Raw genomic sequence first — 11,903 nt, 5'->3', positions numbered from 1 at the left:
CTCTCTCTCTCTCTCTCTCTCTCTGTCTCTCTCTCTCTCTCTCTCTGACTCTTTCTCTCTCTCTCTCTCTCTCTCTTTCTCTCTCTCTCAAATACACAAAAATATATCCCCATAAATGTGTGTCTACAATTTTATTCTACCTGTTTTTGTTCTAAAAGCCCACACCTTCTCCAAACCAGCCTCAGGCTTCTGACATAATTAACTCTGAAATTTTCAACTTCTGTACGTTCTTGCCTAGAAATCTAGATAGAATCAGCACATGTAGATCCGTCCCAAATTTCAGGCCAGAAATTTCAGTGTTGTTTGTATGTACTAGTATAAGATGATAAGAGTCATATTGTGAAATTTGATTCTGAAAATACGTATTAAGCCATTAATATTTTCCTTCAAATTTCAACCAGTTGAATCTAATCTTATAATGCCAATTAATTATCTTTAAAATAACTGAAACTATTATCCTTTCCAGTTGGAAGAAATTTTATTTTATTTGTGCAATTTCTGCAAAAGGCATGGCTAACCGTTTATTCATTTTAAAAAGACGTAAGAAGCTAGCCTTTGGAAAACACTCATTTTAAACATTTCAAATATGTCTAACTAGTCGGTAAGATCAGGTAGCTACAGAAATAACTGTAACGAAAGGCAGGATAATCATTCATTCCGGTTCACTCCCCACAGTCAAGTTCTTTACAGTCTGGTTCTAGACCCTCGGCCTAAATAAACAGCAGGATCCTCGTCCTTTGAAACAAAACGGAATTTCTGTGGCAGCCTGAAAAGAAAGCCCAAGTCCCCCACAAGGAAGCCAATGCAGGCCTCCCTCATGGCGCTGCCCAGCAGGCCCACCAGAAACGCTGGCTGCATCCTGCAAACCATGTCACACACAGGCATTCTTGCCAAATCAGGAAGTCTTCACTTTCCCCAAGGGGGTTTCTAAAGGTCCCCAGCCCTAGTGAACTTACTTAATTCAAAACTCACTGCATGTGACAAAAGATGGTAGCCGTGTCATTTTTTCCAGATTAGGAAGGAGGTGCAATGTAGCTATGGCAGCCACACTGTGTATGATTCTCTTGACAGGACAAATACGAAATCCTCTACTTCTTTACATTGCAAAATATTTTCTTTTCTGATTCACAAGATCTCACATTAAGACATAGCAAACTGTATTCATATTTTATCTGGAACTATCGAAATTTGCATAATTCAAATTGGCATACCTGTCTTTGATGCACTGCATTATCAGCCCCATTATCCAGGTGAAGAGAGGCTTCAATGAATGGTGTCTTCTCCTTAAGAGAAAATTAAAAATAGTTGAGTAGATAAACCCATGACCAAAACTGGAGTACTATGCCATGCAGTTGATGAAAATCAGATCAGCTTTAGGTTTGTCAATTCGGGGGAGGGGCACATCAAAGACATACAGAGGATCCGGTCAACTGTCATTTTTGAACCACATGTAACCCACAAGAAGAGTTTTTCTGTAACTATCAATGACGTTGGACTTTTAAATCTAGAAGGTAACTAACAATAAACTGAATTTCTTGATTCAGTTTTTAATTCATGAAAAATATATCACTCTCTGTTCTACACCGGTTAATATCCCAAATAGGGCGCATTGCTTTTATTTCTAATCATAATGAAAAAGTCTATTTTGTAACAAGGTGCTCCGTTGCTTTCCAACTATTCATTCTACATGTGTACGTAAATGTTAAATGAGTCGGAGAGGCATTAAAGCCAATTTTAATGCTTTTAAAACCAAAGGTGACATCCATTTAAGCTGGCTTAGTAATAAATTCTATTTTTTTCATTTGAGGAAAAATATATAATTGCTAAGTTTATGCAATTTCACAAGGTATTTTTAGCCTCAGAATAAATCTCTTTTAAATCAAAGGTCTTTGTACTTGTTCAAATAGTTAATAATATAAGGCAAGTGAAAAGTAAGTGTGGTTATTAAATAACTTATTGATAAGTTGAGACCAAGAGTTACACCAACAGAGAAACTGCAAGAGAATAGTGAAGTTCAAATGTAAACAAATATCTAATGCCACTTTGCAGGATTAAGTGCACTGTCTAAGAGAAAAAATTTAAGGAAATAATTTAAATAAATGGTATAATAAGATCCTTTTAAGAGACAGCTGTTCGGATCCATATTTAGATTCATGTTCTTTTATCCATTCTATGAATAACAACCAGCTTTTGTTATTTCCTTACATGAAACCATTTTTAAAATAAATTTCAAGTGTTATAAATCACTCAGAACGTTTGTACCCCTAATTCATGCCATTTTATTGCCACTAAGGAAATCATCATTCTTTCACACTTTGTATCTCTGTCTCTTTCTCCCTGTACGCTTCTTTATTGCAGGGACCTGGGTAGTTGAAGGGTTTTTTTGTTTGTTTGTTTTGTTTCATTTTTTTAATTTCATGATTGGGAACCCACTATTACAAATCAAAATATTTTAACAGTTTTTTAAAGGAGGAGAAATTTAACACCCTTGGTAACTATTCTTTACAAAATTTATGACAAGTAAGCTGATAGACATGTAAATATCTATATATTTCTGATGTCTATTTATATGAATTTGTGAAGCCTTAAATGGCCTTCGTTTTGCAAAAAGGAATTTTGCAGGCCATTAGTCCATAATACAGATTAGCCTCTTTGGCATATTTGAAGAAAAAAAGAAAAAAAGAGCCAAGATATTGAGACCTAAAGAATGGAATCAGCAACTGGACAGTGGGTCATTTCCACGACAGGCATTTCCATAATTCGAGAACTACATCATATACACAAACGTACACTATTACGCAAGCACATCACAGCGTGTAAGCTCTATTGCGCATGTTGCAAACATGTTCAAAGAATACACAAACACATCCCCTGTGTCGAATCAGTAACCCAAAGTCCGCCCATCACTAATATATCAGAGCCTTAAGGATGAAGCTGGGACTACCAGGAGAACTAACGCTCTGACTCATAGACAACTTCGTCAACCCACCGACATATTAGTAAGACCCACTGACAAATGAATCTTTGAGTAATAATTCACATGCGTAAGTGTTGAGAAGGGTGATGACGAAGCCAGCTGGCCCAGTTGTCCCTGGACATAGGGGGTTCCCAGTCATGGCACTTTCAGCACCAAAGCTGGGAAAGCCCCAGGCCAACGGGGACAGATAGGTAACCCTAGAAAGAAGTTGTGAATTCATTCTGGTTGGGGCAAGGGTCACAGAGCAAATGGACTGGAAAAAATAATCATCCCGAAAAAAATTACAAACCTGAAAGAAGAATGATTTGAATTTGTTGTATAACGAAGAGAGTTACTGGAATTTTTTTAAAAACTTACCTTTGAGAAAGGCTTTATATCTCAGAAAACGGTGACGTCCTCAGCATCCAAGCACAATAGATGCTACAAGTGATTTGCAGCTTTTAATATCACCTCAAGTAAACATAAGCTGCGTGTCAGTTTACTTTCTGGAAAAAAAAATTGAATTGGTGGGTCCAATGTATTTTAATCACGATTCTGAGTATTTTGGGTGAGGAGTCAAAAACTTTTACGTTGGCTAATACAAAATTTGTAATGCTGAAAATAGCAATTCTATAAAATCCTGAACTGAGGAACAGATCGAGTTCACAAGAGATTACAGTAAAATTTTTCAAAATTAGACTAAACTTCTGCCTTAAATCAGTGAATAATTAAGACAAAGGTGTCAGTGAAATCTGACAAAACCAACCCAGAAGCAGGCTTTGGAAATGTTACCCTTATAAAAAGAGCCTATCAAATTAATCTACCTGGATGCTTTCCATGTTAAATCGGCACAGAAATAACTTTCAAGTACGTTTAGGACATTCGTTCTAAAATGCATGGTCTCCAATTGTCCATATACACAGACCCACGAGGCCGAGCAGCCGGATCTCCCAGCACACCTCACAGCAACACAGACAGCAGCAGAACCACGATGCTCTTCAAGACCAGCTGGAATCTGTGCTCAGTGAAGAGTAACATCAGGGACCCAGGAAAAGACTGGAAAAAGTCGGAAACCCCAAATCGCGTTAGCACACCAGTATTCATCTGTCTCTTGCTCTCCCCCTACCCGAAATAAACACTATTCGTTTGGTGTCTCTGTACCGCTTCTTTCAAATGGGCACATGCCACCTGAGTCTGTGCGTAACACCACCACCGCACTGAGGGAAGGCTCGCGGATGTCAGGTGGCTTGCCAGAATGGGGCTTGAAATAGCCAGGGGGACGTGATTCCTGGTGCGGTTGTGTGGCTGTTCCCCAGGGAAGCTTCCCGCCTTGCAGTTGATGGGAGTTTTCTTAAGGATCAAAAGGACCCTCTTGTCTTTGAGGAGGAAGTGTGACAGAGAGGAAGAGCCTGAGCATCCACATCGGACAAATCTTTGTTGAAATGCTGACTCTGAGACTGGCTATTCCCATGTGACAGGCCAGTGACTTAACCTCTCTGAGCCCCGGCTCCTTCAAAAAGTTAAATCTAAGGGTCACCACCCGATCTGGCAATTCCACTCCTAGGTATCTACCCAACGGAACTGAAAACGAAGACACAAACGGACACTGTTCACGAAGGCTCATAGCGGCAGTGTTCACGATAAGCAAGAGCAACCCAAGTGTCCATCAGGGGGTGATCGGATAAACAAGAGGTGGCCTAATTGTACTATAAATATTACTCAGCCAAGAAAATGAACAAATTTCCGATACAGGTGACAACATGGATGAAAAGACCACGCAAAGTGAAATAAGCCAGACGTAAAGGGACAAATACTATATGGTTCCACTTACATGAAATATCTAGAATGGGTGGATTTATAGGGACAGAAGGGAGACTGGAGGGTACCAGAGTCAGAGGAGAAAGGAGTAGGGGGTCAGTTGTTGCTTAACGGGGAACAGAATCTCTGTTTGGGGTAATGAACATTTTGGAAACAGAGAGTGATGACGATTGTGCACAATCGTGGCTGTCATCGATGATACGGAAATGCACATTTAGAAATGGTTAAGATGATAAATCGTTTCTTATTCGTATGTGACCATGAAAACAAATGAAAACAGATAAATAACAGAACCAGTAATGATAGCTAACGCGCAGGGTCGAGTGAGGATGAAACTGCAGTGCTCATGTAAGAAAAAGTGGCAAAGAGGGGACACTCAGCCAGACGTGACTGTGCATCCCCTTTATGTCTGTCCACAGGACACACGGTCGAGGATGAGCCAGGACGCTGGGAACCCACGTGGTGTGACTGGCGCAACGCAGTTATTCCCAGCTCTTCGGGCCCAGCAGCTTCTGGCCCCTCGGACTACAGGACCCGTGTCCCTACCAACTCGGGAAGCTTCATTCCTTCAAGAAGGAAGTCGTGGGACGTCAGATTCTGACAAAAGCAATTAACAACTTACACACACAGGAACTTACTTTTTTCCCTAATCAGGAGCTTTACAATTTACTGCATCTAGAAAGAAGCTGAATTTCAAATGCAATTATTGTGCAGTAATTAACTTTGTCCAAATGAGGCCCTTTCAGAACTCAGTTTCTTTAGAGACACATTACAGAGCCCAGTGTTGGGTTTTTTTTTGGTTTTGTTTTGTTTTGTTTTAACATTTTTCAACAAAGTTTTTTTTTTTTTATGGTCAAATTGGTAGATTAAAAAAAAGTCTGATTCGATATATTTGGGCTTTTTCCAAGAACTCTGTCAGTGTTCAGAGTTTCAGCTTTCCACTCATGGGGGAGCGGGGGGAAGTCTCATTTCTGTAAATCAAATGTGTTTGTTGCCACATGAAACAGCCTCTCTCGGAAATCTGCCTCCAGCCAGCCAGCCTAGACAATGACAGCAGCAATTAGATGTCATCCTTGCCCTCCCTCCAGAATTAACATGGTCTTGCCTTAAAATTGCTAGGTTAGCTCATCCCAGGATAGAACGCCATGCAAACCCCTGGCCGAAAGGGTGAGGCGTTGGACAACGGGGACGCGGAGCGAAAGGACCAGTGCGTTTTCCTCACCTTCGTAGAGTCGGTTGAGATGCCTCACTTTTCTTTTTTTTCTTTCTGTCCTCCTGGCAGGACATCCCATCGCCAAAGAGTAAAGATTCCTTGGCCCAAACACACCGGGCATGACTGGACAGACAGGGATCAAGGTCCAAATCTTGATCAAATGAAAATGAAACACAGCAGAAGCAGATTCCCCGCTTCTTCCTGTTTCTCTCCGGGTGAACATTTGAAACGTGGCTTCTTTTAAACAGCTCTCCCAAATATTTCTTAATCTCGAAAACCTCCCCGCATCTCTGAAGGATGCTGGATTTCGACATATTGGGCCCTGTCACTGCACAGACCACCCAGAGGAAAAAGTCTGAGTGTGTGGATGGTATGGAGGCCAGGTTCACGTTTCACACGCTTAACCCCACTCGAAAGACGGCAGAGAGTGAGTCCAGAGGGAGAAACTGACCCTTCCTCGTTCTCCCACAAAACCCCAGCCCTGCAAAGCCGAGGTGTCCCTGGATTCTGCAGAAATCACCAGCCGTGTCCACGCATTTTGCCAAGAGGAAGAAAGAAAAGGAGAGAAGGGAAAGAAAGAGGAGAGAGTACGAACCTCGGCAGATATACATCGGCCCTGCCAACGACTCTCTGTTTAACTTGTAATCAAAACAACTCAAACCCAGTTACTGTTTGCATATCTGCCAAGTTTCTCAATTTCAGCAGTCGGCAGCAGGCCCTGGGTATGACAGGTTGTCTTTCAGATTCCAGCAGAATCTGCCAAAGCCCCAGCTCAGAGCAACTGGTAAATTAAATGCCAGTGAGCGAGGACATCCCTACACCTTTCCTGTGCACACAAAGCAGCGCCCAGGCCCCTCACCCTGGCACAGGCGTGGTAGATCCGGATGCCTACGGAAGAGCCAGGCCTGTGCCCACGCCTCCCTCACCCACTCGGGGTATCACACCCTGGGACCGGCTGGGCATTACTCAGTACACGGAAGGAGATGAAATCAACTACCAAGATTTCTTATTAAAAAGAAACTGGGGTGCGGGGGTGGGAGGATGGGGAGAACCACTCTGCCAACAGATGAAAAGAATACTCTCAAATCAAATAGACTCAGAAAAACTCACTTTCAAGTGCCCAACGGTATCGTGCAATCTACAGATAACGTTAGGTGTTCAGAGCCATTGCAAAGTGTAATTGAAAATAAAATAGACATTAAATGCATACAGGCTCATCTTTAAATCTCGCATCCTAAAAGCTTCTTGTGAAACTGTAGATAAGCCTTCTCTTTTCCGAGGAAAGTGTAAGCTTTTAAAATCTAGTTGATCCTTGCGAGGGAGGCGGGGGCGGGGGCAGATCGGAGGGTGCCAGTTCGGTTACTGCCACCATTTTATCGGCACTGATTAGCATAACAGATATTAATGAATAAGCATTGTTTTGACTACGACTTTGACTATAACCTGCTGATTTAATGACTCACACTAAGTTTAGGGAGTACGGGCTGCTGTCTTAATTACGCGAATGTGGCCGCGCTCCTGATGTTAATAACAGCCAGCGTGAATATCAGGACTTGACAGAAGCAAGTAATGAAGGCAGGAGAGACACTCAAGTTGGTGGGCCCCGTGGACACTCTAACTGGGACGATGACCTCCTGATTTGCCTACTTTACTGAAATCTGTGTCTACAGTAAACAGTATGTTTTCAAAGAATCTTTTAGAGGTGGGGCTGGGGTGCTGGTATTCAAAATGACAAGGCATTAAAATTCAGCTCGGTGTTTTCAGGAGATAGAGTAAAATGCACTGGCAAGAAAGAGACCGCGTGCAGAGGGGCTGTGACAGCGGTTTAATTTGCCTTCCTTTCTGGACTGACATGTGGCGGGGGACCTGCTGAGGAGAGACCCGGGCTCCTGAAAGCCTGACTAGGTTGTGCATCTCGTGGGTCTCTGCCTGGCCGTGTGACCCCCGGGGAAGGTCCGCAGTGTCCTGTCTCTGTGCATCCCCGTGAGTGCATGCGCGTGTGCCTGCACCGTGGCTTGGATGTGCATGCAAGCCGGAGGTCGTGCTGCAAAGCTCCCTCAGCTCCCCATCGCCACCTTCGTCCAGGGGGTGAGAAGGGCCTGCGGCCCCCACGTCCCTTTTTTTTTGGCCATAATTTGGCAGATCTCGCCCTGCGAGGCTGCAGCGCTGAGTAGACACAGCACTTTGATGCCGTCACCACCCGGGTGATTCCAGCCTCGAAGCTTCCGAGACGCTGCTTTCTTCTCCAAGCTCAGGAGCTTCATTTAAGAGGAGAATTTTTTTTTTTTTTTAAAGCATAACTCACCAATTGGCAGGTTTTCCTTCCTAAACTAGCAACATTTCCCAAAGAAAACAGAATTATAAGTGGCTCGAAGGTTTAACAGCAAGGCCAATTACCTGGTGGACGTTTCTAGAGACACAGTCGCCATGAGCAAGCTGCTAAGATATTCTAGTCCCCAAATTTTAATTAGCTGACAGGCGAATTCTTGTTAAGTTTCTGTTTTTCAATCCGGGAAGCTCCGGGTGGGTCTGATCACTTTCCAGGGAAACTGTAAGTGTGTGTGTGTGTGTGTGTGTGTGTGTGTGTGTGTGTGTGTAAACAGGAGGCTTTCGAGCTCGGCTTCTGGTCTTGGTTTTTGAGAGGGCCCGGCCTTGATGTTGAGAATAAATGTCCCATAACCTTGTTCCCCAAGTGCCTGGCGTTTGGGCCCAGTTGCAGCCAGGGCTCCCAGCCAGCAAAGCCACCTCACAGGCCCAGCAGCTCCCAGCCCCTTATTGGTATGCTAACGCCCAGAGCCGCCTCAATTTGCAATGCTTCCTCCGCGCTAATATTCAGATTTCTCTGTCCCGTGTGGGAGGAGGATGCTGGGAGATTTTTTTTTTCCCCCTGCGCCTGGTCAGACAGGTAAAATCAACTTAGCTCTGGTGACAGAAGACACACATCCCCTCCCTGAGGCCTTCTTTGGTCTGAACAGGAAAGCAGGAGGGTGGCAAGTTCAAATACCAATATCGCCATTTGCAGAAAATCGGGACGGGGAGAAAAGCCAGGTCCCTTTTACAAACTGTTGTTCTCAATTATTAATTTCCAGCCTTTTGTGCGCACTCAAGGAGACGCCGTCTCGACATCTTTACTTAGCCCTTGGCGGGGGCTCCCCTTCACTTGAGATAGCCTCCTTTCTTTGCGTTTGAAAATCGATGTAAAGTTTACCTTGGGAACAAATGATTAATGAAGTGTTTTCAGGGTACCCCAGCTGTTCACCACAACGGAAGAATAATTTGATGTTTGGGGTCCTTAATCCATGTGATGACAATTGATATTTTTTTGGAGGGGTCGTGGGGGGTAAGGCGATTAAAGGGTTAATATTCAAATCAGAAATTTGCAAGGCCTGCATAATGGGAGCGTCACCCTCCTAACAATAGGAATTTTTAACAATATCCAGCCTTGTTAGCAAGAGAGTTACAAGCATTGAGGGCAATCAGTGTGTCTTGTCAGTTTCTTTTTATCTACCATCTCCAACCGCTGAGGAGCCGAAATGAAGCACTTTGGAATTATCAATTTCAGCCACATTTGCATAACAAAGCCCCCGAGGAAGAGGCATGATAAATGTGAAGGACCCCTCTTGGAAAAGGAACTGTCAACCGCGCCCCGAAAGATTCTCCGACCCAGCGCGTTCCCCAGGACTGCAGTCAGCGAAAATAAAATGAAAGCATTAAAGAAAGTCATTCTCTCAGAGAGAAAAATCTCCCCCTCTGCACAGAGAGAACTGGATGAAATGACATTATGCATATGAAAATGTCCAGAAAGATGTTTGATTTATGTATGCATTAGATGCAAATTCCATTACGGGTGTGCACGCTGTTGTGTGATTTGGCGCTGAACACATCAGCGCCCTGATCAGATCTGATCTCATTAATTCCGACAAGGAGAGAGAGAGGGAATTGAGAAGAATTTATGGCCTGGACACTTGAAAGAAGTAAATTGTAATTCTGTTTAAAGCTGTAGCGAACCTTTTAGACACCTTTTATTATAGGAAAGAAGCACTCACTTTTATAACACTGTAAGGACTCACTTAATCTTCTACGGGGGTTTCTGGTCCTCATTTAGGGAGGGGAAAAAAAATCCATGACCTTGTTTAGAGGAAAGGAAAAGAAGAGGAAAATGCCTATCATAGACCAAAATTCATGGAAAACATCACGACACTGGGATCCAAGGAGAAACGGCGCTTCTGTGACTAATTGGATAAACACTTGGTTTTAAGGATCATATTTTGTTTTGTTCTCTCTCTTTTTAGTGGCTTAATAATTTCAAATAAAATACGAAACAGTGAGTGAATATTTTTATAGGACTGGAGGGCAAGTTGACATTTGAAAATGTCTAATTGCGATACAAACAAAAGTGCTACTAAAAATATATGAGGAGAGGTGTGGTGGAAAAAGCGTCTTTTGAAACCTCCGCTTAACTAGAACTGCTTTGAAAACAGTCGATTTCAGGCCAAAATTAATAACAGCAATAATAATAACAACAATAGCAATAATAATAACTCAGCTGCCGAAACAGTTTTAAAAGGAAATATATTTCCATAGGGAACATCCCAGGTTGTTCATTTCTACCAATAATGGGTCCTATCTTTCTTTTGCCCCCAATCGAGACTTTAATAAGTCGCTTCCTCTTCTCAGGAGCGATAATCACCCTTCATGGGTGAGATGTCCTGTATTATTTATCTGATAGGGAGGGTAAGGCAGAAAGTGTCTCACTAGGTTACAGCATCCGGGAATCACGGGCCCTCCCCCCAGCTCTCACGACCCCCCGGGGTGCAGCTTTGCCTGCACGAGTTGCGGTTCCCCGCGCATCTTTCATCCCGCGCATCTTTCATCCTCGCGAGCCGTGATTAACCGTCTTCCCGGGGCCAGAGGTGGGGGCCGAGGCTGATTGGCGAAAACCTTAGTTATCGATCATGTTTGCTTTGAGATGGAAATGAAGACATTGGGGTGGCACTCCCCTACCCCGCCACCCCAATCCTCCACCCCCGGTGCAGCCTCCAGCTTCCCGGGGTGAGGGTGGGGGGATCCGACCTCCGATCGGAGTCCTTTTGAGTTTAGCAAACGTTGCCCCAAACGGAGGCTGCAAAGTTACACGGGAACGCAGAGACCTGGCGACGCGGAGGGCAAAGCGTTAAGAGCACCAGGTGAACCGGTTGAAATGCCACATTTTGTCAGAGGCTAAGCCCCATGTCTTTCCGCATCCCCCCACCCCAAACCGTGAGCGCAGCCCGCGAGCCGCGGATGTCACTGCGGATGGGACGCGCGCCCTGTGTACGTGCGGCGCCCGCGCTCCGAGCCTCGCGTGCTCTGCTGTTTTTAAGGACGCCGGGAGTGCGTGGCGTCTGTTGGTTTGCCCACATTCCAACGTGTAACGCCGGCAAATCAGGAAAATAATTGGGTTTTCCTTTGAGAAGGGGCGGGGGGCGGGTGGGGAGAATTCTTCTTCTTGTGATGTTTTAAAAATTCGAAATTTCCTCACTTATCTCCATGATAGCTCTAACCACACCGTTGAAAGGTGTATTTAGGCTGCAGAGATTGTATTTTAGAATGTGGAATTTCAAGTCCTTTCACCCGGAGGACTTTGAAAGAATTGTGCACATTTTGAATAGGATTGCCTGTGAGTAAAGGGGAGGGAAAAAAAAAAACTTACCTTGGCATTATACAAGTGAGACTTTTTTTTTTTTGCCAAGGCGTTTTAATGTGTCTGGATATGTGTGAAGGCATGCATTGAAAAACATCCAGTTCGCTCGCCTTCAATGAAATCATCCCTCAAATATACATGGAAGGAAATGTATATATTATATTTCACAAATAATAAAGGGGAGCAGCTTCTCGTACCCTCGCACAGTCAGCCAGACCCTTACAGCTCGCTCG

Source organism: Pteropus alecto, unplaced genomic scaffold (genome assembly GCF_000325575.1).
Source record: "Pteropus alecto unplaced genomic scaffold, ASM32557v1 scaffold8, whole genome shotgun sequence".
Classification (NCBI taxonomy): domain Eukaryota; kingdom Metazoa; phylum Chordata; class Mammalia; order Chiroptera; family Pteropodidae; genus Pteropus; species Pteropus alecto.
This window is presented reverse-complemented; position numbering follows the sequence as displayed.